The following is a 23,662-nucleotide window of genomic DNA, read 5'->3' as shown; positions in this document are numbered from 1 at the left end:
AATCTCCAAATGCACTCCATTTTTCATAGCTTTCATGGAGGCTTCACCCAAGAGACTCCATTAGAAATCCCATAGTTGGCCAGGCGCGGTGGCTCACACATGTAATCCCAGCACTGTGGGAGGCCAAGGTGGGCGGATCACCTGAGGTCGGGAGTTCGAGACCAGCCTGGCCAACATGGAGAAACCCCATCCCTACTAAAAATACAAAAAATTAGCCGGGCGTGGTGGCATGCGCCTATAATTCCGGCTCTTGGGAGGCTGAGGCAGGAGAATTGCTTGAACCCGGGAGGCGGAGGTTGCAGTGAGCCGAGATCACGCCATTGCACTCCAGCCTGGGTGACAGAGCGAGACTCCGTCTCAAAAAAAAAAAAAAAAAAAGAAAGAAATCCTGTAGCGACGGGGGAAGCTGGGATTGTAGCCTTTAAACTGATGACCACCTAAAATGATGAAACTCCTGATAATATGGACAATGGGAAGAGGAGACATTAGCTAAGCAGTTAGGAGCCTACCGCAGAGTGGAAGAAGGAAGAGGTGAAGCTCACAGTGGGAGGAAGAGAGATGGGTTAATTAGATTAGTAGTAGGAAGGGGTGTAGGAAGAGGAAAGAGGCATGTATTGGGGTTTTCCCACGTCACTTTGTAAGACCCTGAAATCCACACCACACTGGACACCCTTAACCTGAACACGTCCTGAAACTTGGCCTTTCTCTGTGGAATTATGATGATGGAATTCTCTCCTCTGACCTTCTTCAGCCTATACTGAGAGAGTTCCTTGAGGGATACAAAGGGAATCCAGTCTAATCCAACTGAAAAAAAAAAGGACTTTCATCTTTCTTCAGGAAGAAAAAATGTTCAAACTGCAACCACAGAGACGTTATCATCTGTTCTCCAGTGGCTACTTGGGATGCAATTGTCTTGATCAAACTTACAGAGCTTATTCAGTTCTGGTTCAATTCACATCCCAGTGTAAATGGGATTATACTTAAAGTTATGAAGGGAGCTGGTGTTTCTGTCAATGTAGGACTCATTTCCTGCTTGTATGTTGAGTGCCTCAACTCTAGATAGTTGCCTGAGGTTTGTTTTCTTTCTGTTCTCAAAGAAAGATCTGGGGCAGAGATACTAGGGCTTCTCTCTGGAGAAAGTCCTGTAGACTGCAGGGATCTGCTTTTTAACTTATAGGCAATTGACAGGCAGGAAGGCTGGTGTCAGTGGATCTGCCATGAGTTTAGAGAAGGAAATTAATAAGGAGGCCCAAGGCTCTTTTATCTCTGCCCATAGGTTTTTGGTTTTTTTTGTTTTGTTTTGTTTTTGTTTTTGTTTTTGAGGCAGAGTCTCACTCTGTCACCCAGGCTGGAGTGCAGTGGGGTGACTGGGGTGATCTTGACTCACTGCCACCTCCACTTTCTGGTTTCAAGTGATTCTCCTGCCTCAGCTTCCCAGGTAGCTGAGAGTACAGGCGTGTGCCACCACGCCCAGCTAATTTTTGTATTTTTATTTATTTATTTATTTATTTATTTATTTATTTATTTATTTATTTATATTTTTTTGAGGCAGAGTATCGCTCTATCGCCCAGGCTGGAGTGCAATGGCATAACATTGGCTCACTGCAACCTCTGCCTCCAGGATTCAAGCAATTCTCCTGCCTCAGCCTCCCGAGTAGCTGGGATTACAGGCACCTGCCATCACACCCGGCTAATTTTTGTATTTTTGTAGAGACAGGATTTCACCATGTTGGGCAGGCTGGTCTTGAACTCTTGACCTCAGGTACCACCCGCCTCGGCCTCCCAAAGTGCTGAGATTCCAGGCGTGAGCCACTGTGCCCGGCCAGTCTCACACTTCTTAAAAGAAGTGTGAGACTTCTTTTAATAGGAAAAAAATATGAAAAAATGCTCACCATCACTAGTTCTTCTTTTAATATGAAATAGACTTCTTTTAATATGAAAAAAATATGAAAAAATGCTCACCATCACTAGTTATCAGAGAAATGCAAATTAACACCAAAATGAAATAGAATGACTATTATTAAAAAGTCAGAAAATAACAGATGCTGGCAAGGTTGCAGAGAAAACAAACTCTTATACTCTGCTGGTGGGAATGTAAGTTAGTATCACCTCTATGGAAAACAGTATGGAGATTTCTCAAAAAACTAAAAATAGAACTACCATTTGACTCAGCAATCCCACTATTGGGTATCCACTCAAAGGGAAAGAAATCATTATATTGAAAAGACAGACACACTCGTGTGTTTATCACAGCACCATTCACAATAGCAAAGTCATGGAACCAACATAATAAGTGTCCGTAATGGTAGATTGGATTTAAAACATGTGGTGCATATACACCATGGAATACTACGCAGCCATAAAAAATAACGAAATCATGTTTTTTGCAGCAACATGAATGTAGCTGGTGGCCATTATCCTAAATGAATTAACACAGAAAAAGAAAATCAAATACCACATGTTCTCCCTTATAAGTGAGAGCTAAACACTGAATACACATGGGCATAAAGATGGAAACAATGGACGCTGGGGACTCCAAAAGGGGTGATGAAGGGAGGGAACAAGGGCTGAAAAACTTCCTATTGGGCACTAGGTTCAGTATTTGAGTGGTGGATTCAATAGAAGCCCAAAGCCAGGCATTACACGACATACCCTTGTAACAAAACTGCACATGCACCTTCTAAATCTAAAATGAAAGCAAAATAAAATGCTCTCAAGGTTCTTGCCTTCAATGCAAACACCCTGTGTACTCTTCTCCCCTTGAGTGTGTGTAGGACTGTGAAATAGCATGAATGTCACTCCTGTATTTAAGTTTCATTATATGGTAAAGGTGAAGGTATTTTGTACAAAGTAACTGAGGTCTCCACCAGGCGTGGTGGCTCACGCCTGTAATCCCAGCACTTTGGGAGGCTGAGGGGGGCAGATCACCTGAGGTCAGGAATTCGAGACCAGCCTGGCCAACATGGTGAAACCCCGTCTCTACTAAAAATACAAAAACATTAGCCAGGAGTGGTGGTGGGTGCCTGTAATCCCAGCTACTCAGGAGGCTGAGGCAGGAGAATCACTTGAACCTGGGAGGTGGGTTGCAGTGAGCTGAGATCGCACCTGGGCTACAAGAGCAAAACTACATCTAAAAAAAAAAGAAACCTCAAACAAACAAAAAACAAAAGAAAAATAAAAACAAAGTAACTGAGGTCTCTCATTAGGTGACTTTATGTTAATTAAAAGGAGATTATTCTGGGTGGGCCTGATTTAATCAGGTGAATCCTTTAAAAGTACATCTGTAGGCCAAAGACAGGAGAAGCCAGATAGATTTTAAACAACAAAAATATTTTCCTTTGGCCTTGAAGAAGCAAATTACCACATGATGAAGACAGCCATATGGCAGGAAATGGACTGATGGCTTCATTCCTATAACCACAAATAATTGAATCCTGACAGTAGCCAGAGAGCTCAGGAGAGGATCCCAAAACTCAGATAAGATGGCAGCTCTGTTGATTTCAGCCTTGTAGGAGCCTAAGCTGAATACCTAGCCATACTGTGCCTGGAAATGGTGTGAGATTGTAAATGTATGTTGTGTTAAGTCACAAAGACTGTGATCATTTGTTATGAAGCTATAGCTAACTAATACCCTGCTCATTTCTGATGTGAAATGAGCAGGGAGTCCTTCCCTAGAAGGCTGTCCATGGGTGGAAAAAGCCTGGCCGTGAGTCATATGCTCCAGCTATCAAATGCCAAACACCTTTGTGTGGAGGAGATACTTTGCTAGTATCTACTATCTACTGTGATAGTTCAAGCAATTGGAATCTCACTTAGAAGAAAGATGAAATATTTCCTATCAAAATGCCTTGCTGAATACTCCCACATGGCTGCTTGGAAAAGTTTCTGAAAGGCTCACCCACTCTCGAATGGCCACTTTATTTACAGGGGAAACTTAGTTGCTATTGACTAAATGTGTCCCTCCAAAATGCATAGGTTGAACCTTAACTCCCAAGGTGATGGTATTAGGAGGTGGCTTTTAGGAAGTGATTAGGTCATGAGGGCGGAGCCTCACTAATAGGATTAACATCCTTCTAAAAGAGACCACAGAGAGCTCCTTTACCTCTTTCCACCATTTGAAAACATGGCAAGAAGTCACCATCTATGAACCAGGAAGGAGGTCCCCACCAGACACAGATTCTGCTACACCTTGATCTTGGAGTTTCAGCCTCCACAACTGCCAGCAATAAATGTCTGTGGTTTAAACCATCCAGACTATGCTAGTTTGTTATAGCAGCCTGAATGGATTAAGACAGGAGTATTCTAGGATACCAAAATGCAAGGAATCACCGTCCATTCTGTGCCCCCCATGTACCTCCCAAGAGGCATTTATAGTCTTAGGAGGGCTGGGCTAGATTATGGGTTCCCACAGCCCAGTTTCTGCTAACTGCATAATTTTATTCGTGAAGTTGCTAAGCAGTGTCCTGCCCCTTTCTTGCATCTGGTTTGCTGGCAACAACAAACCGTGAATTACTGTTTACTCTGCTCCAAATGAATAGTTCTGACCCAGGCAATGTGTGAAACTGGTAGAAAGCAAGTTCTCCTGACAGGAATCACTTTCCATTCACACCAGGAGGCATAGAATAAAACTAATCACACAGTTACACTTTCAGTTTCTTCCTATAATCACAAAGAACTGAATCCTGACAATATCCAGAGAGCTCAGCATAGGACCCCAACACGCAGATAAGACCGCAGCTCTGTTGATTTCAGCCTTGTGGGACCCTAAGCAGAAGACCCAGCTCTGCTAATTCTCTCTTCTAATTTTATAATGAATCATTCAACTTTCCAAGTTACTGTGATCAAGCAAAAATGCATGCCTGATGTTAGTATTTTTCCCTACAGGTGATGTGTCTCAAAGGAGCCCAGGACAAGTAGCAAGGAGGTGCTTTGTAAGGAAATAGGAGGAAACCCAAGCTGTTATTGTCCTGAGAATTCTTACACATATTGAGTTTGCCTTTTGGCCACTCTTTCTGAGGCGTATGTAGAAATTTGCCGGTAACCTGACTCTTAGCTCGGGTCCACTTTGCCAACACTGAGGTACCACACATTGCAGGTGGCTTTGTTGTATTCCTTTGTCTCCAGCAAAACTGGCCATCTATTAACTTGGCTGTTCTGGTGCATTTGTTCAAACAACTCCTCTTTATCTCCCTCTGCAGGGTTCCCTTAGCAACATGGTTTCTGACATCATTACCAATCTTATTTTGGGAACTGGGCTGTACGGAAGATCCCTAGACACCCTACCGATGTGTGGCAGAAGTTTCTGGGAGTTATCATGTAACTAATGAGCTTAAGAATTCATTCCAACCAAAGGCAATGCTAGTTTGTTTCCCAGTTTAAACCTCTAATCATGGAGCCCTAGAGAGTTAGGTATACATGGGTTATCACCATCATGGCGCCCATGTGATTAAGGAGTTTTGTTTTTTTGTTTAACAGATTTGGGGCTGCTCTGTCCAGACCTGCCCACTGTAAAGCTACTGGGGCCACATGAGGCTGTTTCTTGAGGATGCACAGAATCTTGTGTGTTCACCACCCTTTTTTATGTATACACAAGGAGATTCCACTTATAAATCCTGTGTACTTGTATTTACTTCAGGTCATATTCCTTCCAGGACTTGGAGAGGGGAGATGTGTTAAATGAAGAATTGTCATCACTAATATGCTTTGAGTTGATTGACCTTCATGTCATAGAATAAATGTTCAACTTTGCATCACGTCAATGTTTGCCTCCTTCCCACCTGGAGAGAACCTAGTAAGAAAGAACTTGAGTAGCAATAGTAAACAATAAATATTGGGTCATCACATAACCCGTGTTAGTCTCACCCAGATGCAAAACATAGCTAAAAACAGTAGAAAATGGCAACAAACAGTCTTAGAAAAATACAGACCCGCTAGTGACTGTTTTTGTTTGATGGCTGACATTGGTCTAAAGAAATTTCAAGAGAGCTGAAGGGTGGCATCCTGTTTTATTTCTTCAATCCTTGGAAGAGCTCCCTTGCATTGAGAATGCACACATTTGCATTTCAAAGCAAGTGGGGTTTGGGTAAACAATCTTAGAAGTCAAAGCAACCATCTCCTAGAAGCAAGCTGTATATCAGGTAGAGAAAGAAGAGATGAACAAGGGCCATGACTATGCCCATTTCAGTCATCTGCTTGGGATCCTGCCACATGGCAGAGTTTGGTGGACACAGCACTTCTCTGCTCCCTGGGACATAAGCAGAAACATCTTCGGCATGACTGAAGCATTCTACTCCCAAGATGGCCCCATGCATTGGCCTGGCAGAGGAATGCTGTCTGAAGGCCAGGAGCTCAGTATGGCTATTGACTGGCCTGGCCTCGATTCTCCTCCACAGGGATCGTTCAGGCTTCTTACAATATGGCTGTCTCAAGGTAGTTAGAGGGGACTTACCCCGTGTCACAAAAGCAGAAGCTTTCAGTTCTTCTTAGACCTGGGGTGAGTGCAGCCACCCTCTGCCATATAGTGTTGGATAAAGCATATCTCAGGGCTACTCTGGTTCAACAGAAAGGTATACACAAGGGTGTAAATGCCAGAGGTCAAGGTTTTTGGGGGGTTACCCAAGTGGAGTCAACCTTCATTATTTGCAGATGCTCTCTTTGCAAATTCAGCTACTTGCTCTAATTTCTTTGTAACCCCAAATTAATACTCATTGCACTTTCGTGAACATTTAAAGCAGTAAATAATTTGAGTCACCTGGTTTGTACATTTCTGGCTAAGCTTGAACAAGGCAATGCTCTGCCTTCTTATTTCAGTTCATACTATAAACAAGTGCCTTGTTGTGGTCTATGGAGTGCCATGCTTTTTTCATTTTTGCAAAATGCAGTCTCTTTCTGCTGGTAATTTTGCTGTTTAAAATGACCCTAAGCATTGTGCTGGAGGGCTGTCAAGTGTTCCTAAGTGCAAGAAGCCTGTGATGTTGCTTACAGAGAAAATATGTGTGTTAGAGATGCTTCTTTCAGGTGCTCAGGCAGGAGTTACAGTTGTTGGCCGTGAGTTCAATGAGAATGAGTCAACAATATGTATTCAATAATGTGCCTTTAAACAGAAACACACCTAAAACAAGGTTGTGTATTGATAATTTGATGAAAATGTGACCAGACACTCGCAGGAACCTAACCTTATAATTCTAGTAGGATCAATGGTTCAGTCTTTGCTAATTCAGTGTTTTTGGCGATTTTATAAAATGACTGCTGTGAATAATGAGAATTGGCTATATTAGTTCATCATAAACAACCAATGAGCTTTCGATTTCACCCAGATCTGATTCAAGTGATCGGAAGACTGAATGTATGCTGTGAATGCAGGAGTCTATAGGATCAATTTCCACTGGTCACCTCTGGCAATAGTCCAAAGGGGCTGATCCACTCACTGCCTCTCTAGTTGAACAAATCTTAGAATATAGTGATTTGGCATTTTCCTCTTCTCTGATTCGAATGGGTGGGAATGGACCTGTCATCCATTTCATTAAGTGTTTTTAATTTTTTATTTTAAGATAATTTTTAAGACACACAAATTATTGCAAAAATGATACATATAGTTCCTGTGGACCCTTCACTTAGCTTTCCCCAATTATAACATCTTATTTAACTATTGTAGACCATCAAAACCAGTCAACTGACATTGGTACAATACTGTATTATTCTGTTTTCTTCTGCTGATAAAGACGTACCTGAGCCTGGGTAATTTATAAAGCAAAAGAGGTTAATGGACTCACAGTTCTACATGACTGGGGCAGCCTCACAGTCATGGTGGAAGATGAAAGGCATGTTTTACATGGCAGCAGGCAAAAGAGAATGAGAGCCAAGCAAAAGGGTAAATCCCTTATAAAACCATCAGGTCTCATTAGACTTATTCACTTCCACAAGAACAGTATGGGGAAACTGCTCCCATAATTCAGTGATCTCTCACTGGGTCACTCCCACAACACATGGGAATTATGGGAGCTACAATTCAAAATTCAAGATGAGATTTGGGTGGGAACACAGCGAAACCATATCAAATACTCTTCACTAAATTACATTATTTTATTTCCATGGGTTTTATGTGAAATGTGTGTGCATGTGTAGTGCTGTGAAATTTTATCCCCTGTATAGATTCCTATCACTATGACTATAGCCAAGCATGCACCTCTGCACGTGCCTGGCTACAGTGATGGTTGTAGGAATAGGAAAAGCCAATTTGTGAACGAATATCTCAAAGGGAAAATGTAATGTTTCCTAATGTACAAGTTGTTGTCTCCAGAGCAGTTACAGGGCGCTATAACCTAACATCTGTGTGCTTCTAGGACAAGAGGCATCAGACAACCATGAGGTTGCAGGGCAGAGAGTAGGCTGAACTCAGGATGAATGCTGCATGGGCTGCAAGCTTGCTTTATTTTCATTTCTCTCCTCTCTTCCTCTATTATTAATTCATGAAGATTATAGGGACTGTTTCAGAGCTGGTAATGAAAGTATCTGCATTGAGCTGTCAAGACTCTAAACCCCAGTCTCAATAGACTGCACAAGTGGCTGGTTGTGGGCTTTAGTCTCTGGATTCTTCCTACTGCTGCTTTAAGAGAGAAAAGCCACTCATAGCTTCCTGGAGAGCCTCGTTCCCCCTCATCATGGTCCCTGGGGACACTGACTATAGGCTCCAATGGGTAGAAACAGCATCTGTTTTGGACACTTCTGCAACCTACTGTGCAGTAGGGCTCCTGGTCTTCGAGTAGTGTTCCAGTCATGCCTACTGGCTTTTTAGTACTCTGCTGCTCCTCCCTTTGTGCTATCAGGACATTTATGGAAACTCCAATGCAACTACAGCATCAGGCATCCTTTTTCCACCCACACACTATTTCTTTCCCCTGAGTCCAGGAATGGGGAAAGCAAAAACCAGAGAGGTCTCGGAGCAAGACCAAAGTACTACCTTTCCAGAAGCAAGGGGCCCCAGAGGCCTGGATATTAGTTGGTACTGTTACCGGAAAGGGGTCCTTATCCACACCCTAAGAGAGGATTCTTGAACCTCACGCAAGAAAGAATTCAGGGCAAGTTCATAAAGTGAAAGCAAGTTTATTAAGAAAGTAAAGGAATAAAAGAATGGCTACTCCATAGGTAGAGCAGCAGTGTGGGCTGCTCTGCTGATTATACTTATAGATACTTCTGGATTGATATCGTTTGGCTCTGTGTCTCCACCCAAATCTCATCTTGAGTTGTAATTTCCATAATCCCTGTGCATTGAGGGAGGGACCTGGCATGAGGTGTTTGGATCATGGGGGCAGTCTCCCCCATGCTGTTGTCATGATAGTGAAGTGAGCGAGTTCTCAAGAGATTTGATACCTTTATAAGGCAGTTTTCCCTGCTTTCTCTTGCACCTGCTCTCTTGCCTGCCACCATGTAAGACATGCCTGCCTCCTTTTAAGCCATGATTATAAGTTTCCTGAGGCCTCCCCAGCCTTGAGGAACTGTGAGTCAACTAAACCTATTTCCTTTATAAATTGCCCAGTCTTGGGAAGTTTTTCATAGCAATGTGAGAATAGTCTAATACATTGATGATATGCTAAACAAGGGGTGGATTATTCATGAGTTTTTTGGGAAAGGGGTGGGCAGCTCACAGAACTAAGGGCTTCTCCTTTTTTTAGACCACATAGGGTAACTTCCTGATCTTGCCATGGCATTTGTAAACTGTCATAGCACTGGTGGGAGTGTCTTACAGCATGCCAATTCATTATAATTAGCATATAATGAGCAGTGAGGACGACCAGAGGTCACCTTCATCACCATCTTGGTTTTTCTAGGTTTTGGACAGCTTCTTACTGCATCCTGTTTTATCATCTGGGTCCTTGTGACCTGTATCCTGTGTTGACCTCTCATCTCATCCTATAACTTAGAATGCTTAACTTCCTGGAAATGCAGCCCAGTAGGTCTCAGCCTCATTTTACGCAGCCTCTATTCAAGATGGAGTCACTCTGGTTCAAATGCCTCTGACAGTATTTTCATAAAGGGGAGGTCATTCCTGGATCTTTCTATGCAAAGAGGACCAGAAAGATCCTTTATAATTTATTACATAATACCTTTGGGTGTGTGTATTAGTCCATTTTCATACTGCTATGAAGAAAATACCTGAGACTGGGTAATTTATACAGAAAAAGAGGTTTAATGGACTCACAGTTCTGCATGGCTGGGAAGGCCTCACAGTCATGGCAGAAGGTGAAGGAGGAGCATAGGCACGTCTTACATAGTGGCAGGCAAGAGAGTGTGTGCAGGGGAACAGCCCTTTATAAAAACTATCATGGTTTTATAACAAGGGGATGGCACATTTTCACTTTTTTTTTCTTTTTTTTTTTTTTTTTTGAGACAGGGTCTGTCCGTCACCCAGGCTAGAGTGCAGTGGTGCCATGTCTGCTCACCGTAACCTTCACCTCCTAGACTCAAACAATCCTCCCGCCTCAGTCTCTGGAATGGCTGGGACTACAGGCACATGCCACTATACCCGACATATTTTTAGTATTTTTGGTAGAGAAGGGATTTTGCCGTGTTGCCCAGGCTAGACTTCAACTCCTGGGCTCAAGCAATCCGCTCGCCTCGGCCTCCCAAAGTGCTAGGATTACAGGCACTGTAATCCAGTGCCACTGGACCCAGCTTTCTATTTTTTGATTGTGTTAAAATACACATAGCAGTTGCATAGTGTCCTCATCTGTTCATTTCCTCCTCCGCCAAGCCCTGGCAGCATTGTTCGATTTTCTGCTTTGCTGATTTTGACTATTCCAAGTATTTTCATGAAAGAGAAGTACTTTTATCTGAGGAATTTGAGCACTTTCAAATTATCAGGCCCAGAAATGCATTAAGACGAGACAGCAATCGTGCCCTAGTCCCCGCTTTGAGCTATGTATACATCTATTGAAACTGCTTGCCATTGTCACACATAACTATAAGTTAACCTTATAATACCACACTGGATACCACAACCCACACCCTATGGCTTAACAAGAGACAGCCAATCACGAATCAGTATTATTTCTGTAAACAGCAAGAATTTCTGACAACAATTTTGTATCAATCCACTCCCCGTGAAATCGCTTCTCTATAAAAAGTGTAAAAATTAGCTGGGCGTGGTAGCGTGCACCTGTAGTCCCAGCTACTTGGGGGGCTGAGGCAGGAGGATCACATGAGCCTAGGAGGTCAAGGCTGGAGTGAGCCGTGTTCATGCCACTGCACTCCAGCCGGGGTGACAAAGTGAGACCCTGTCTCAAACAAACACATCCACTTGCAATGGCTGCTAATCAGAGCGTCTAAGTGTATATTCAGGGCAACTTGAATCTATTCTTCCAGTTTGCAAGCCTCAAGCTTGGCTCAAATAAACTATTTATATTAATTTTGCCTCAGCTTCTTCCTTTTAGGTTGACCGCCTCAAATAAGCAGAACCACACTCTAGTTGTCCTTTTGTGCCTGGCTTATTTCACTTAGCGTAACAGCCTCAAGGTTCATCTGCATTATAGCCTGTGTTAGAATTTCCTTCCCTTTGAAGGCTGTATGATTCAATCAATAGTAATTTGAAACAAAAGCTTTCAGGCAGGGCTTAATCTTCCAAGAAGAAGACAATTTTAAATACATGGGCAATTTGAAAGACACTCTAAAACTGGCAAGGAAGCACTTTATGGTAACCGCAATTGCCAATTAACTTGATGTTGAAATCACATAGACAAAGAAAAAGGTGAGTGAAGAGAGGGCTAGAATGGCTTTGTTCCTCTTAATTGTCTTATTGTACACTGGAAAAGTTGCTTGGTTTGCAAAGACAGGTGTTTGGAGGAATCTACAGTGCTTAGAATTACCCCCGAGTGAGCTAGCTGTTTCACGGGAGGATCTTTTGACTCAGCTTGGCCATTTTTCAAATGTGGAAAATAATCAGCTCTCAGAAAGGCAGTTTAGAGCAGTGAGCGCTATGGTTTGGCTGTTGGGGAAACCAGGGTCCTCTTCTGTCTGCCTCCTGGGTTTCTGATGTTTCCTTGGAGTATCTTCCTGCTTCCCCAGGATCTAAGGAACAGAAACATCAGTCACAGCTCTCATTTCACTGCAAATGTTTTTCTCTGCATGCGTCTCTACTGGAATACTTAAAACCCGGCAGACAGGTTTTTTTTTAGAGGGTTATCTTGTTGAATACAGAAAGAATTGAATGCATCTAGCTTGGAGACCTCTCAAAAAAAAAAAAAAAAAAGAAAAAGAAGAGAAAAGACTGGGTGTGGGGCTTTAGGGAGGCAACCGGCTCCGCAGAGCTACCTGGGGAGTTTTCAGAACAAAGCAGATGCAATGTCGATGGAATCCAATCTCCCCATCCTTGCCCTTGCAGGTCCCCAGGGGGAGGAGGCTTTGGGAAAAGGCAGACCTCACGACTCCTCTTTCAAACTGTCCCTTTGAAGACCTGCCCTAGATCTGTCTACAGAAGCCTCACCCCAAGCAGAAGGAGAGCGTGGATTTTAAAATTTTTGTTGTTTGCTTTTTGCAGACAGGTGGGTCCTACCTGAGGCTACCAACAATGAGATCCTTCAGGTGATAGGATATGGGGCCAGTTCTCCCACCCTCAGCAAGGCAGGTCACTGCAAGGTTTGGGAGGTGCCCTAAGGGGATTTAAACAAACTTGGGATCTTGTGCCTCCTACTGTTACAGGACAGGGGTCCCGAGACTGTACAGGGTAACTTCCTGACGTTGCCATGGCATCTGTAAACTGTCATGGTGCTGGTGGGAGTGTAGCAGTGAGGACGACCAGAGGTCCCTCTTGTGGCCATCTTGGTTTTGGTGGGTTTTGGCCGCCTTCTTTACTGCAACCTGTTTTATCAGCAAGGTCTTTATCACCTGTATTTTTTGCTGACTTCCTATCTCATCCCGTGACTTAGAATCCCTCCATCATCTGGAAATGCAGCCCAGTAGGTTTTAGCCTCATTTTACCCAGCTCCTAGTTAAGATGGAGTTGTTCTGGTTCACACACCTCTGACACTACTGTTAGGGTAGGTAGCGTGTCAGGCATGAACAGGGCAGGAGATGGGTTCCCCCTGCTCCCCTCCCCACACACACCAGAAATGTCAGAAGACCATCAGGTGATGGTCAGGCGGTTGATAAACTGTCTCTAAAATCATAATTGGTCACAGTCAGCACCAGGGAAAGGCCGTCTCCCAGTAAATAGAAAACACCTAAAACTGGTGGTCAGCAGCTTCCCAATACGATCTCAGGAGGTGAGTGAGTGGGCTCAAGCATGCACACTGAGAAGCAAAACGGTGGAGTTTAACTGGTCTATAACCTTCTAGGAACATTCAGCTGGTAAGGGAAGAACGCCTCAAGTGAGCATGCGTCCGACTCCAGTAAACACACTGCGCATGCTCCCCTCCCGAGTGCTGGCGGGCCACTGTGCATGTGGACAGCCCACCCCAAGGGAAGACTCAGCGGCGAAGGGACACAAGACTCCAGAAGCATGCCAACCTATAAAACCCCAAGTCTAAAGGCCAACCATACACTTGATCTCTTAGGTCAGCTACTTGGCCGTCTTCCAAGTGTACTTTCCTTCTTTTCATTCCTGCTCTAAAACTTTTTTTTTTTTTTTTTGAGACAGAGTTTCGCTCTTGTTGCCCAGGCTGGAGTGCAATGGCATGATCTCTGCTCAGTGCAACCTCTGCCTCCTGGGTTCAAGCGATTCTCCTGCCTCAGCCTCCTGAGTAGCTGGGATTACAGGTGCGTGCCACGACGCCCAGCAAATTTTTTTGTATTTTTAGTAGAGACGGGGTTTCACCATGTTGGCCAGCCTGGTCTCGAACTCCTGACCTCAGATGATCCGCCTGCCTTGGCCTCCCAAAGTTCTGGGATTACAGGCTTGAGCCACCATGCCCAGCCTCAATTTTTCTTAAACTTCTCCAATCTGAGGCAAATGAAGAAAACTGGCATGGGGCCCCTTCATGTTGGGGGACCAGTTGGGGCTCCCTGTGGCCCACCCAACCTTTGATCATGTTGTAAAGTCTTTTGTTTTAACTCCATCAATTTTCCTTTTCTTTTATTTCTTAACAATTATCTAAAGATTCCAGCCTGGCCAACATTGTGAAACTTCGTCTCTACTAAAAATACAAAAAAAAATTAGCTGGGCGTGGTGGCAGGTGCCTGTAATCCCAGCTACTCAGGAGGTTGAGGCAGGAGAATCACTTGAACCTGGGAGGCGGGGTTGCAGTGAGCCGAGATGGCACCATTGCATGTCAGCCTGGGCAACAAGAGCAAAACTCCATCTCAAAAAAAGAAAAATTAATAATAATAACAAAATAATTATCTAAAGATTTCCACCCTTCTGGCATGAGCCCTTTGACTCACTTTTCCCTTCCCTGTTTTTGTTTGTTAATTTATTAATTTTGTTTGTTAATTAGTGAAAGGAAACCAAAATCCCCAAGCCAAGGGGAAAAGGCAAGCTGGGAACTGCATCAGAAAAACCTGCCTCCCATTTTCTCCTAAATAAGACAGCTATGGAGACAAAAACAAACAAACAAACAAAACAAAAAGCTACATACCTCTTTCATAATTTGCCCACAAAGAAATTTTTTGTGGACCTCAAGATCTTTACCCTAAAACAGTTCTGTTCAATTTCACCTTGGCTTATCTTCACAGGTGTGGGTCAAAGGAGAGACAGAAGTGAAAGTCAGCCCTCTCTGCTCACCTGAGACAAATGCATATCTGATAGATTCCCCTGCCCTATTGTTTACGCAAACATGCAGATTCACTGAACAGGCATCAGTCACTATTCCTCTACCCACCACCCCCACCCCCCAACCTCCGTCACATGTAAATTGTGTATTCTGATCAAAGACCGAAAAGAATGCAACCTTTTGTGTCTTGTCCATCCATGAGCTGGAATCCCCCACTTTGAGTTATCTCACCTTTTTTGAACGGAAACAATGTATGTCTTACATGTATTGATCGATGTCTCATGTCTCCCTAAAATGTAGAAAACCAAGCTGTCCTCAGACCACATTGGGCGCATGTTCTCAGGATCTCCTGAAGTCTGTGTCACGGGCGGCCATGGTCACTCATATTTGGCTCAGAATAAACCTCTTAAAAAAATTTACAGTTTGTCTCTTCTCATTGACACCCTAGTCTTTTGGTAGCATCTGTAAGACCCATGAGGGAAAGCTACAACTGCAAATTTGATAAGATTTCTCCAACCATTGTTTGATTCTGCAAGAGTCATGTCACCTGGGGTGCTCTTGTAGAAGGGGACCCTTGAACCACAACATTTATAGAAATAAACCTTTCCTTTCCAAATTTATGAGCTTCACAGTTCTTCCCATAACATCATTAATACACTGAGAATCTACCGTGAACCCAAAATATCTGAGACAGGTCTCAGTCAATTTAGAAAGTTTCTTTTACCAAGGTTGAGAACGTGCACCTGTGACACAGCCTCAGGAAGTCCTGACGACATGTGCCCAAGGTGTTCAGGGCACAGCTTGCTTGTATATATTTTAGGGAGACATGAGACATCAATCAATATGTGTAAGACATACATGGGCTCAGTTCGGTAATTCAGGACAACTTGGAGTGGGAGCTTTCAGATTAGAAGTAGACAAGAGACAAAAGGTTACATTCTTTTGAGTCCTTGATCAGCTTTCCACTGAATACACAACTTAGGCTGGCTCCGTGAATCTGTACTTTTACATAAGCAATGGGGCAGAGGAAGTTATCAGATAAGCATTTGTCTCAGGGGAGCCTTGGAAGGATGACTTTGAGTTCCGTCTGTCCTTTGTCCACAAGGAATTTCCTTAAGCACAAATTGTGAGGGGGGTATGTAGCTTCTTATCTTTGTAGCTGTCTTATTTAAGAATCAAATGGGAGGCAGGCTTGCCTGACACAGTTCCCAGCTTGACTCTTCCCTTGGCTTAGTGATGTTGGGGTCCTGAGATTTATTTTCCTTTCACACTGTGACCTCGGTGATATAGTTTGACTGTGTCCACACCCAATGCCCATCTTGAATTGTATCTCCCATCATTCCCATTGTTGTGGGAGGGACCCGGTGGGAGATAATTGAATTCTGGTGGCGGTTTCCTCCATATTGTTCTCGTGGTAGTGAATGAGTCTCACGAGATCTGATGGTTTTACAAGGAGAAACTCCTTTCGCTCGGCTCTCTCTCTTTGCCTGCCACCATCCATGTAAGATGTGACTTGTTCCTCCCTGCCCTCCACCATGATCGTGAGGCTTCCCCAGCCACGTGGGACTGTAAGTCTAATTACCCCCCTTTCTTTTGTAAATTGCCCAATCTCGGGTATGTCTTTATCAGCGGCATGAAAACGGACTAATACATTGGGTAATGGGCATATTCAGCTGGTGAATATCCCGGTCATCGTTAAGCCAATCCCACATGGCTTGCATATGAAGCACATCAGCTGCTTTATCTAGGGTGCTCCACTTGGCATTTTATAGGGAGGGCTGGGCAGTCCCCTTTTCAGGATAAACAGGCCTTGTAGTGGTGTTTACCTAGTCCACCAGGCTGGCCATTTCCTCAGGGAAAACTTCCTGTGCATCTGGGTCCCATACACTCATCAGCAAGTGTTTAGTGGTGAGTGAGCCGCGGGCCCTGCACCAGCCCAAACATGCTCTTTCTTTCTGTGGCATTTCAAAATTAAACATCTCGGCTGGGCAGAGTGGATCACGCCTGTAATCCCAGCACTTTGGGAGGCCAAGGTGGGCAGATCACCTGAGGTCAGGAGTTCAAGAGCAGTCTGGCCAACATGGTGAAATTCCATCTCTACCAAAAAATAGAAAAATTAGCCGGGCATGGTGGCATGTGCCTGTAATCCCAGCTTCTCAGGAGGCTGAGGTGGGAGAATTACTTGAACCCAGGAGGTGGAGGTTGCGATGAGCTGAGATCATGCCACTGCACTCCAGTCTGGGTGACAGAATGAGACCCTTTCTCAAAAAAATAAATAAATAAACATACTGTTCTTAAAGTAGTCATTCTTACAACCCATTTTAGAAAAGGGAACTCGGGAAGCTGACGATACCAGTCTAGAAGATGAACCAATTCCTTTTCAAGCTTGTCCAATCCACGGCGCGCGGGCCGCAGGTGGCTCAGGACAGCTTTGAATGTGGCCCAACACAAATGTGTAAACTTTCTGAAAATGTTATGACATTTTCTTCCCTTTTTTTTTTCTCATCAGCTATCATTAGTGTTTGTGTATTTTATGCATGGCCCAAGACAATTTTTCTTCCAGTGTGGCCCAGGGAAGCCAAAAGACTGAACAGCCCTGTAAATAGCCTCTGGGTTTAATAGTTACTTGGTTTTGCCCTTCCTCCACATGTCTATCTTCTTGGTAATCACAGGTCTCAGAGGTAACTTTTGGTTGACGTGGCTTAATTTTTCCTTGTGTAGGAAGCTTTGAGGTCACTGGCCTGATCTGAGACAGACCCACATCTGAGCTTGGTGCCGCCTTCACGCCCAAGGCAGCGCTCTTTTACTTTCATTTTAGCAACTACAGAGGCAGTAAGCAAGGGACTGAATAGTTCACTTTTTCCTTATTAATTTGCATTTGCTATACATCCAGTGAACTAAATTCCCTGGGACTATGAGTAGGATCCAACTCTAAATTCCTCTGGTGGCTTTGACCTTTAGTGACTGAAGACAAGCCAGTTGCATCTCCTTACTGATAGAGGAACTAGAAAGAAATTATTCAGGCAGATAGTGAGGGTAAAAGAGTCCTTGGCAGAATTTCCCTTTTTAAAAAGGAGCCCCCAAATCATTTCTTTTTAACAAAGAGCAGCCTGGAAAATAGAGCTGCAGGCATAGATAAGCAAGCTGGAAGCTTGCATGGGTAAATGCTGGCAGCTGTGCCAATGGGAAAGGGCTACCTGGAAGCCAGGTATGTTCAACATGGAGGCTCCATCTTCCCTTTTCTTTGTCACCACGTGTACAGTAAAAAACCAGAGGCCAGGCGCAGTGGCTCACGCCTGTAATCTCAGCACTCTGGGAGGCCGAGGCGGGCGGATCATCTGAGGTTAGGAGTTCGAGACCAGCCTGGCCAACATGGTGAAACCCCGTCTCTACTTAAAAAAATACAAAAATTAGCCAGGCGTGGTGGCACATGCCTATAATCCCAGCTGCTCAGGAGGCTGAGGCAGGAGAATTGCTTGAACTCGGGAGGCAGAGGTTGCATTAGGCCAAGATCACGCCACTGCACCCCAGCCTGGGCAAAATGAGTGAAACTCCGTCTCAAAAAACAAAACAAAACAAACAAAAAAAACAGGCGACATGGCACTAGCCAGGTAAAGAGTCCATCTGCATAATAAAAGATTAGGCACCGAGGTGGGCAGATCACCTGAGGTCAGGAGTTTGAGACCAGCCTGACCAACATGGAGAAACCCCATCTGTACTAAAAGTACGAAATCAGCCAGGTGTGGTGGCAGGCACCTGTAATCCCAGCTACTCAGGAGGCTGAGGCAGGAGAATCACTTGAACCTGGGAGGCAGAGGTTGCAGTGAGCTGAGATGGCACCATTGCACTCCAGCCTGGGCAACAAGAGCAAAATTCTATCTCAAAAAAAAAAAAAAAAAAAAAGATTAGGCCAGTTTTTCATGCCCTATGCAAAGGACACATCTAGTCCTAACCAGCTTTACGTGCCCTATGCAAATGGTACACCTGGTCCAACCAATCTTTTGTGTCCTATGTAAATCATACACTGCCTCCTCAAGCTCATCTATAAAACTTGCTGCATTTCAGCAAAGAAGCAGCAACCCACTTCTCCAGGACCCCGCTCTGCTGCAGAGAGCTCTTCTCTTTCTTTTGCCTACTAAACTTCTGCTCTCAACCTCATTCTGTGTGTCCACGTCCTCGTTTTCTGTGGCCATGAGACAATGAATCTCGGGTATTTACCCCAGACAATGATGCCACTTCATTACCATGTGTGACCACGTGGCCACCCAAAAGTCAAAGGTTTCTCATTCCCCACCTCTTTATTTTTCTCTTTCTCCAATGAGTTTTATCTACATAATTTTCCATTTATTTTAAAGTGACCTTGAAATAGCCTCTAAACATTACATTTTCTTTGGCAAAAACCACATCTTTGTGTTTTTATAAACCTCACCAAAAATACATCTTACTCTCCTACTATTCCAACTCCCAGTAACCCTAACTTCCAGTGCCAAACCTAGGATTGCCTAATTTAATCTAACATTGATACAGGATGGCTGGGCTCCCGGCTAAACTACAACCTCAATTCTGGAAACTCGGCCCTAGTGAAAGCAGCTGACCTCGTTTCTCTGCCCAGATGATTGCCTTTATGGCCTGCCCTGCCCCCTATCCTGTGCCCATAAGGACCAGACCAGCTGGCAGGAAGAAAAACGAAAAAGAGAAAGAAAAAAGCAACACAAGCAGCTGACCGGCAGGGATACAAGCTACTGAGTGGCGAGCAGAGAAGTAACTGAGCATTGGAGACTACAGATAAACATGACTAACTTCAGACGGTGTGGTTTTGGAGGGGAGCCCAGCCAGAGAAGGCTAGGCTTCAGAGAAACATCACCTTCTTCACACACCATCCCCTTTCCAGCTCCTCTTCCACCAAGAGCCACTTCCACCGCTCAATAAAGTCCTCCACATTCATCATCTTTCGGTTTGTGTGACCTGATGATTCTTGGACACCAAACAAGAAGTCGGTGTCCAAAAGGACAGGTGCAGAAGGCTGTCACCTTGACCCTTCACTGAGCTGTTAACACATAGCTGTCCACAAACTGCAGGCTGAGTAACATGAGCCACTCCAGTTCCTGCCCACCAAGGGGGTCAAGGTCAGGGGAACAGTCCCATCTAACGTGACTCTAAGATTTTAAACCACTGGACAGGATTTTGAAATTAAATTTACCAAATTAGTCTTACCAAAGATTACTAAAGGAATGTCAATTAAAAGCGTCTGAGCTAGCTTTTGGTTGTCTGATAAGCACTTACTTTTCTTTAAGCCATTTGATTAGAGCTCTTTCATATAATTTGGTACTGAAATATTACTTCCTCATGACAGATAGAAACTTACAAACAAGGCCAGGCATGGTGCCGCACGCCTGTAATCCTAGCACTTTAGGAGGCCAAGACGGGTGGATCGCTTGAGCTCAGGACTGAGACCAGCCTGGCCAACATGGCAAAACCCCATCTCTACATAAAAAATACAAAAAATTAGCTGGGCGAGATAGTATGCACCTGTGGTTCCAGCTACATGGATGGCTGAGGTGAGGCAGGAGGATCCCTTGAGCCCAGTGCTCAAGGGAACAGTGAACCAAGATCACACCACTGCGCTCCAGCCTGGGTGACAGAGTGAGACCCTGTCTCCAAAATAAACAAACCAATCAAACAAACAGACAATAAATAAACTTATAGACAGAGACACAGATAGAGGCACATCCTATAACATTTTTCACTTGCCTGTTTTCAAAACTTCTCTCTCTTCCTTTAGACTATTAATTTTTAAAAAATTACGGGAGCCAGCAAAAGTTGAAGGAGAGAGTTACCATCCCAGGCCTTTTCAAAAGAGGGAAAGCTCTGAGGCAAGCAGGATGCAGCAGAAGTGGAACCCCTAGGATGTCCATCTGAAGAATTTCAAGAAGAGATTATGGAATTCAAAAATAAAAATCTTCTTGCAATTTCACTGAGTACATCAGCATTTTAAGAAAATCTTGTTCTAACCAATGATCTCCTTTTGCATTACTGTATTTTTATTATTGAAGTCCAATACCTAGAATGATTATAATCTCCTTTTAGTTATAGCAAACTTAATTACATAAAAATTTTTTTGAATTCCTTTTTTACAGACTATATTATGACTTGCACAGACCATATACAACCTGCTTGGATTTTCTGTTCTGTCCTAAACATATCTCTTAACAAGATTCTTTCTCACACAAAATTATTTTTCTTTTAACATTTCTTACCAAAAATACCTCCTTGTAACTTTCTTCTTCTTTTTTTTTGAGATGGAGTAGTCTCGCTCTGTCACCCAGCCTGGAGTGCAGTGGCACGATCTTGGCTCACTGCAACCTCTGCCTCCCGGGTGCAAGCAATTCTCCTACCTCGGCCTCCTGAGTAGCTGGGATTACAGGCACGTGCCACCATGCCTGACTAATTTTTATATTTTTAGTAGAGGTGGGGTTTCACTGTGTTGGTCAGGCTGGTCTCAAACTCCTGACCTCATGATCCGCCTGCCTCAGCCTCCCAAAGTGCTGGGATTACAGGTGTGACCCAATGCACGCAGCCTAACTTTCTTTACATCTCTTGTTTCTTGGTTCCTTTTACCATATTTCATAAATAACCCTTAAATAAACCTAGAATCTGGCCGGGTGCGGTGGCTCGCACCTGTTATCCCAGCACTTTGGGAGGCTTAGGTGGGTGGATCACCTGAGGTTAGGAGTTCGAGACCAGCCTGGCCAACATGGCAAGACCCCTATCTCTACTAAAATTACAAAAATTAGCCAGGCATGGTGGTGGGCACCTGTAATCCCAGCTACAAGGGAGGCTGAGGCAGGAGAATCGCTGGAACCTGGGAGGCAGAGGATGCAGTGAGCTGAGACTGCACCATTGCACTCCAGCCTGGGAGACAGAGCGAGGCTCCATCTCAAAAAATATAAATAAATAAACATGGAATTAGATGAAAATAACTTAGCTTTGAATAAGAACATATTTTTTAGAAAAGTTTTTCTATAATACAATTTATTTAAATTGAAAATGGCCCAGACATTTAGTGAATATCTATTATTTAACTTTAGATTCTAAATTATATTTATTTACAGGCATTTGTTTCATTACATTTACCTAATTAATTTTATAAAATCTTTTACCTAGATTATCTGTGAAAACTCTGATAGTCATCATTTAAAGTTATTTCCCTGTTAACCATTTTTATAGTCTATGAATTTTCTGTGTTTGCCTAAGCAAAAATTTTAAATATATAGATATTTTACTGATAACTTGGGATTTAGCTATTTTTACTACACTAATAACATTAAACATCTTATTTCTCAAAAAGTACAGAAACAAAGATTATTGTGTTTCATGCTGGGTTGCTGGGTTTATAGTTTTGTAAGCCTTATGCCAAATTTTGACACCTTACAATATCTGTCAGAGGTAAATATGAAACTGCTTGATCAGTAAATGCAAACAAACATGTATGCTGACAATTTTTAAGATATTTCTAATACTATCGTACCAATAATTTTAAAGCCAGCTTATTTATTAAAGATTTATGTAAGTCATGTGAACTTGAAAAGCTTTTGGCTTATTATTTAATTTATGAGTACTCTTTGACTTGAAGCCAATTTGACACTTCAGGGCTAAAGCACGTAAAAAACGTATGTATGTGCACACATATGTGCATGTACATATACACATCTAAACACGCATGCACACTCACACAAAGATCCTATAGCTTTTACTTCAGAACTCTAGCAAGAGATATCAACACAAACTCACCAGTTTACACAAACAAAAAGGTTGGATCCCAACAGTGACTTCTATCTCAACAGCAGTGGAAAAGTAACAGAAGGGCCAGGAGTGGTGGTTCACGCCTGTAATCCCAGCACTTTGGGAGGCCGAGGCCGGCGGATCACTTGAGGTCGGGAGTTCGAGACCAGCCTGGTCAACATGGTGAGAGCCTGTCTCCACTAAAAATACAAAAATTACGTAGACGTGGTGGCGCACGTCTGTAATCCCAGCTACTGGGGAGGCTGAGGCAGGAGAATCGCTTGAACCTGGAAGGCAGAGGCTGCAGTAGATAGCGCCATTGCACTCCAGCCTGGGTGACAGAGCAAGACTCTGTCTCAAAAAAAAAAAAAAGAAAAGAAAAAGAAAAGAACAAAAAGTACACAGAAGATTTAAAGTAGGCAGAAAAGAAAAGAGCAAAATAGAGGACTTAGGAACTGAATGGTTGCAGGTTGACCTATGGGCTGGAATTTTCTCTGGTGTAATGTGTGCAGCAGTTTAAAATGTGAACAAGCACAGACATAATATGTAACAGGAAGCTTCTTGTTTGACCTGGCATGCCCTCAAGCTTTTCCCACTTACACAAATACTTGCAAGTAGAGGAACCAGAGAACCAAAAGGGGTGCCCAAATGGGGGTCGCTGTCTCCGCCTTTCCTCATCCTTACATGCTATGTCTCCCACTTTTATTTAAAAATGAGGAACTAAACTGTGGCCTGGGTTTTAGTAGGGTGGATTGAAGTGTGCTGGCTATGAGAGGGACTACACTGTGTGTCACCACTGAGTCTTTCTACCCTTTCACGTGTCTGAGTTTCTCTCTCCAGAGGTCTAGACCCCTGACAGGGCTCAACATAGCAAGTGATCAGCTCTTACACCTGTCTCCTGGATGAGCCTCTTAAAATTAATTTTGTTGTGTGGTTCCCTGTAGGGTCACTGCACATCATGGCAGGAGTCAATCCCCCAGAGACTCCCACTCAACCCCTACCACCCAGGGGTGGTTTTTGGCTAGGAGGAGCAAAACTCCCTATCTTTTCCAAGCTGAGGAGGTCAGCCTCTCATTTGGCAATTCAAAATTATGCCACAAAAGTGGCAGTTCAGTCTCTCACGCAAATGTACTCACAGGCCAATCGAGATTAATTTGGGGGGAAAAGGGCAGTGGAGA

General features: G+C 43.6%; 1 long non-coding RNA gene across 1 annotated transcript; it reads right to left on the bottom strand.

Moving 5' to 3' along the window:
- Positions 1-11,665: 11,665 nt before the first annotated feature.
- Positions 11,666-22,833, bottom strand: LOC134757912 (uncharacterized). Its single transcript, XR_010132514.1, has 2 exons — positions 22,494-22,833; positions 11,666-12,063 (listed from the first exon to the last, which is right to left on the bottom strand). It is a non-coding gene; the product is annotated as an uncharacterized lncRNA (long non-coding RNA).
- Between the last annotated feature and the right edge of the window lie 829 nt (positions 22,834-23,662).

This window comes from Gorilla gorilla, chromosome X (genome assembly GCF_029281585.2).
Source record: "Gorilla gorilla gorilla isolate KB3781 chromosome X, NHGRI_mGorGor1-v2.1_pri, whole genome shotgun sequence".
Classification (NCBI taxonomy): Eukaryota; Metazoa; Chordata; class Mammalia; order Primates; family Hominidae; genus Gorilla; species Gorilla gorilla.
This window is presented reverse-complemented; position numbering and strand designations above follow the sequence as displayed.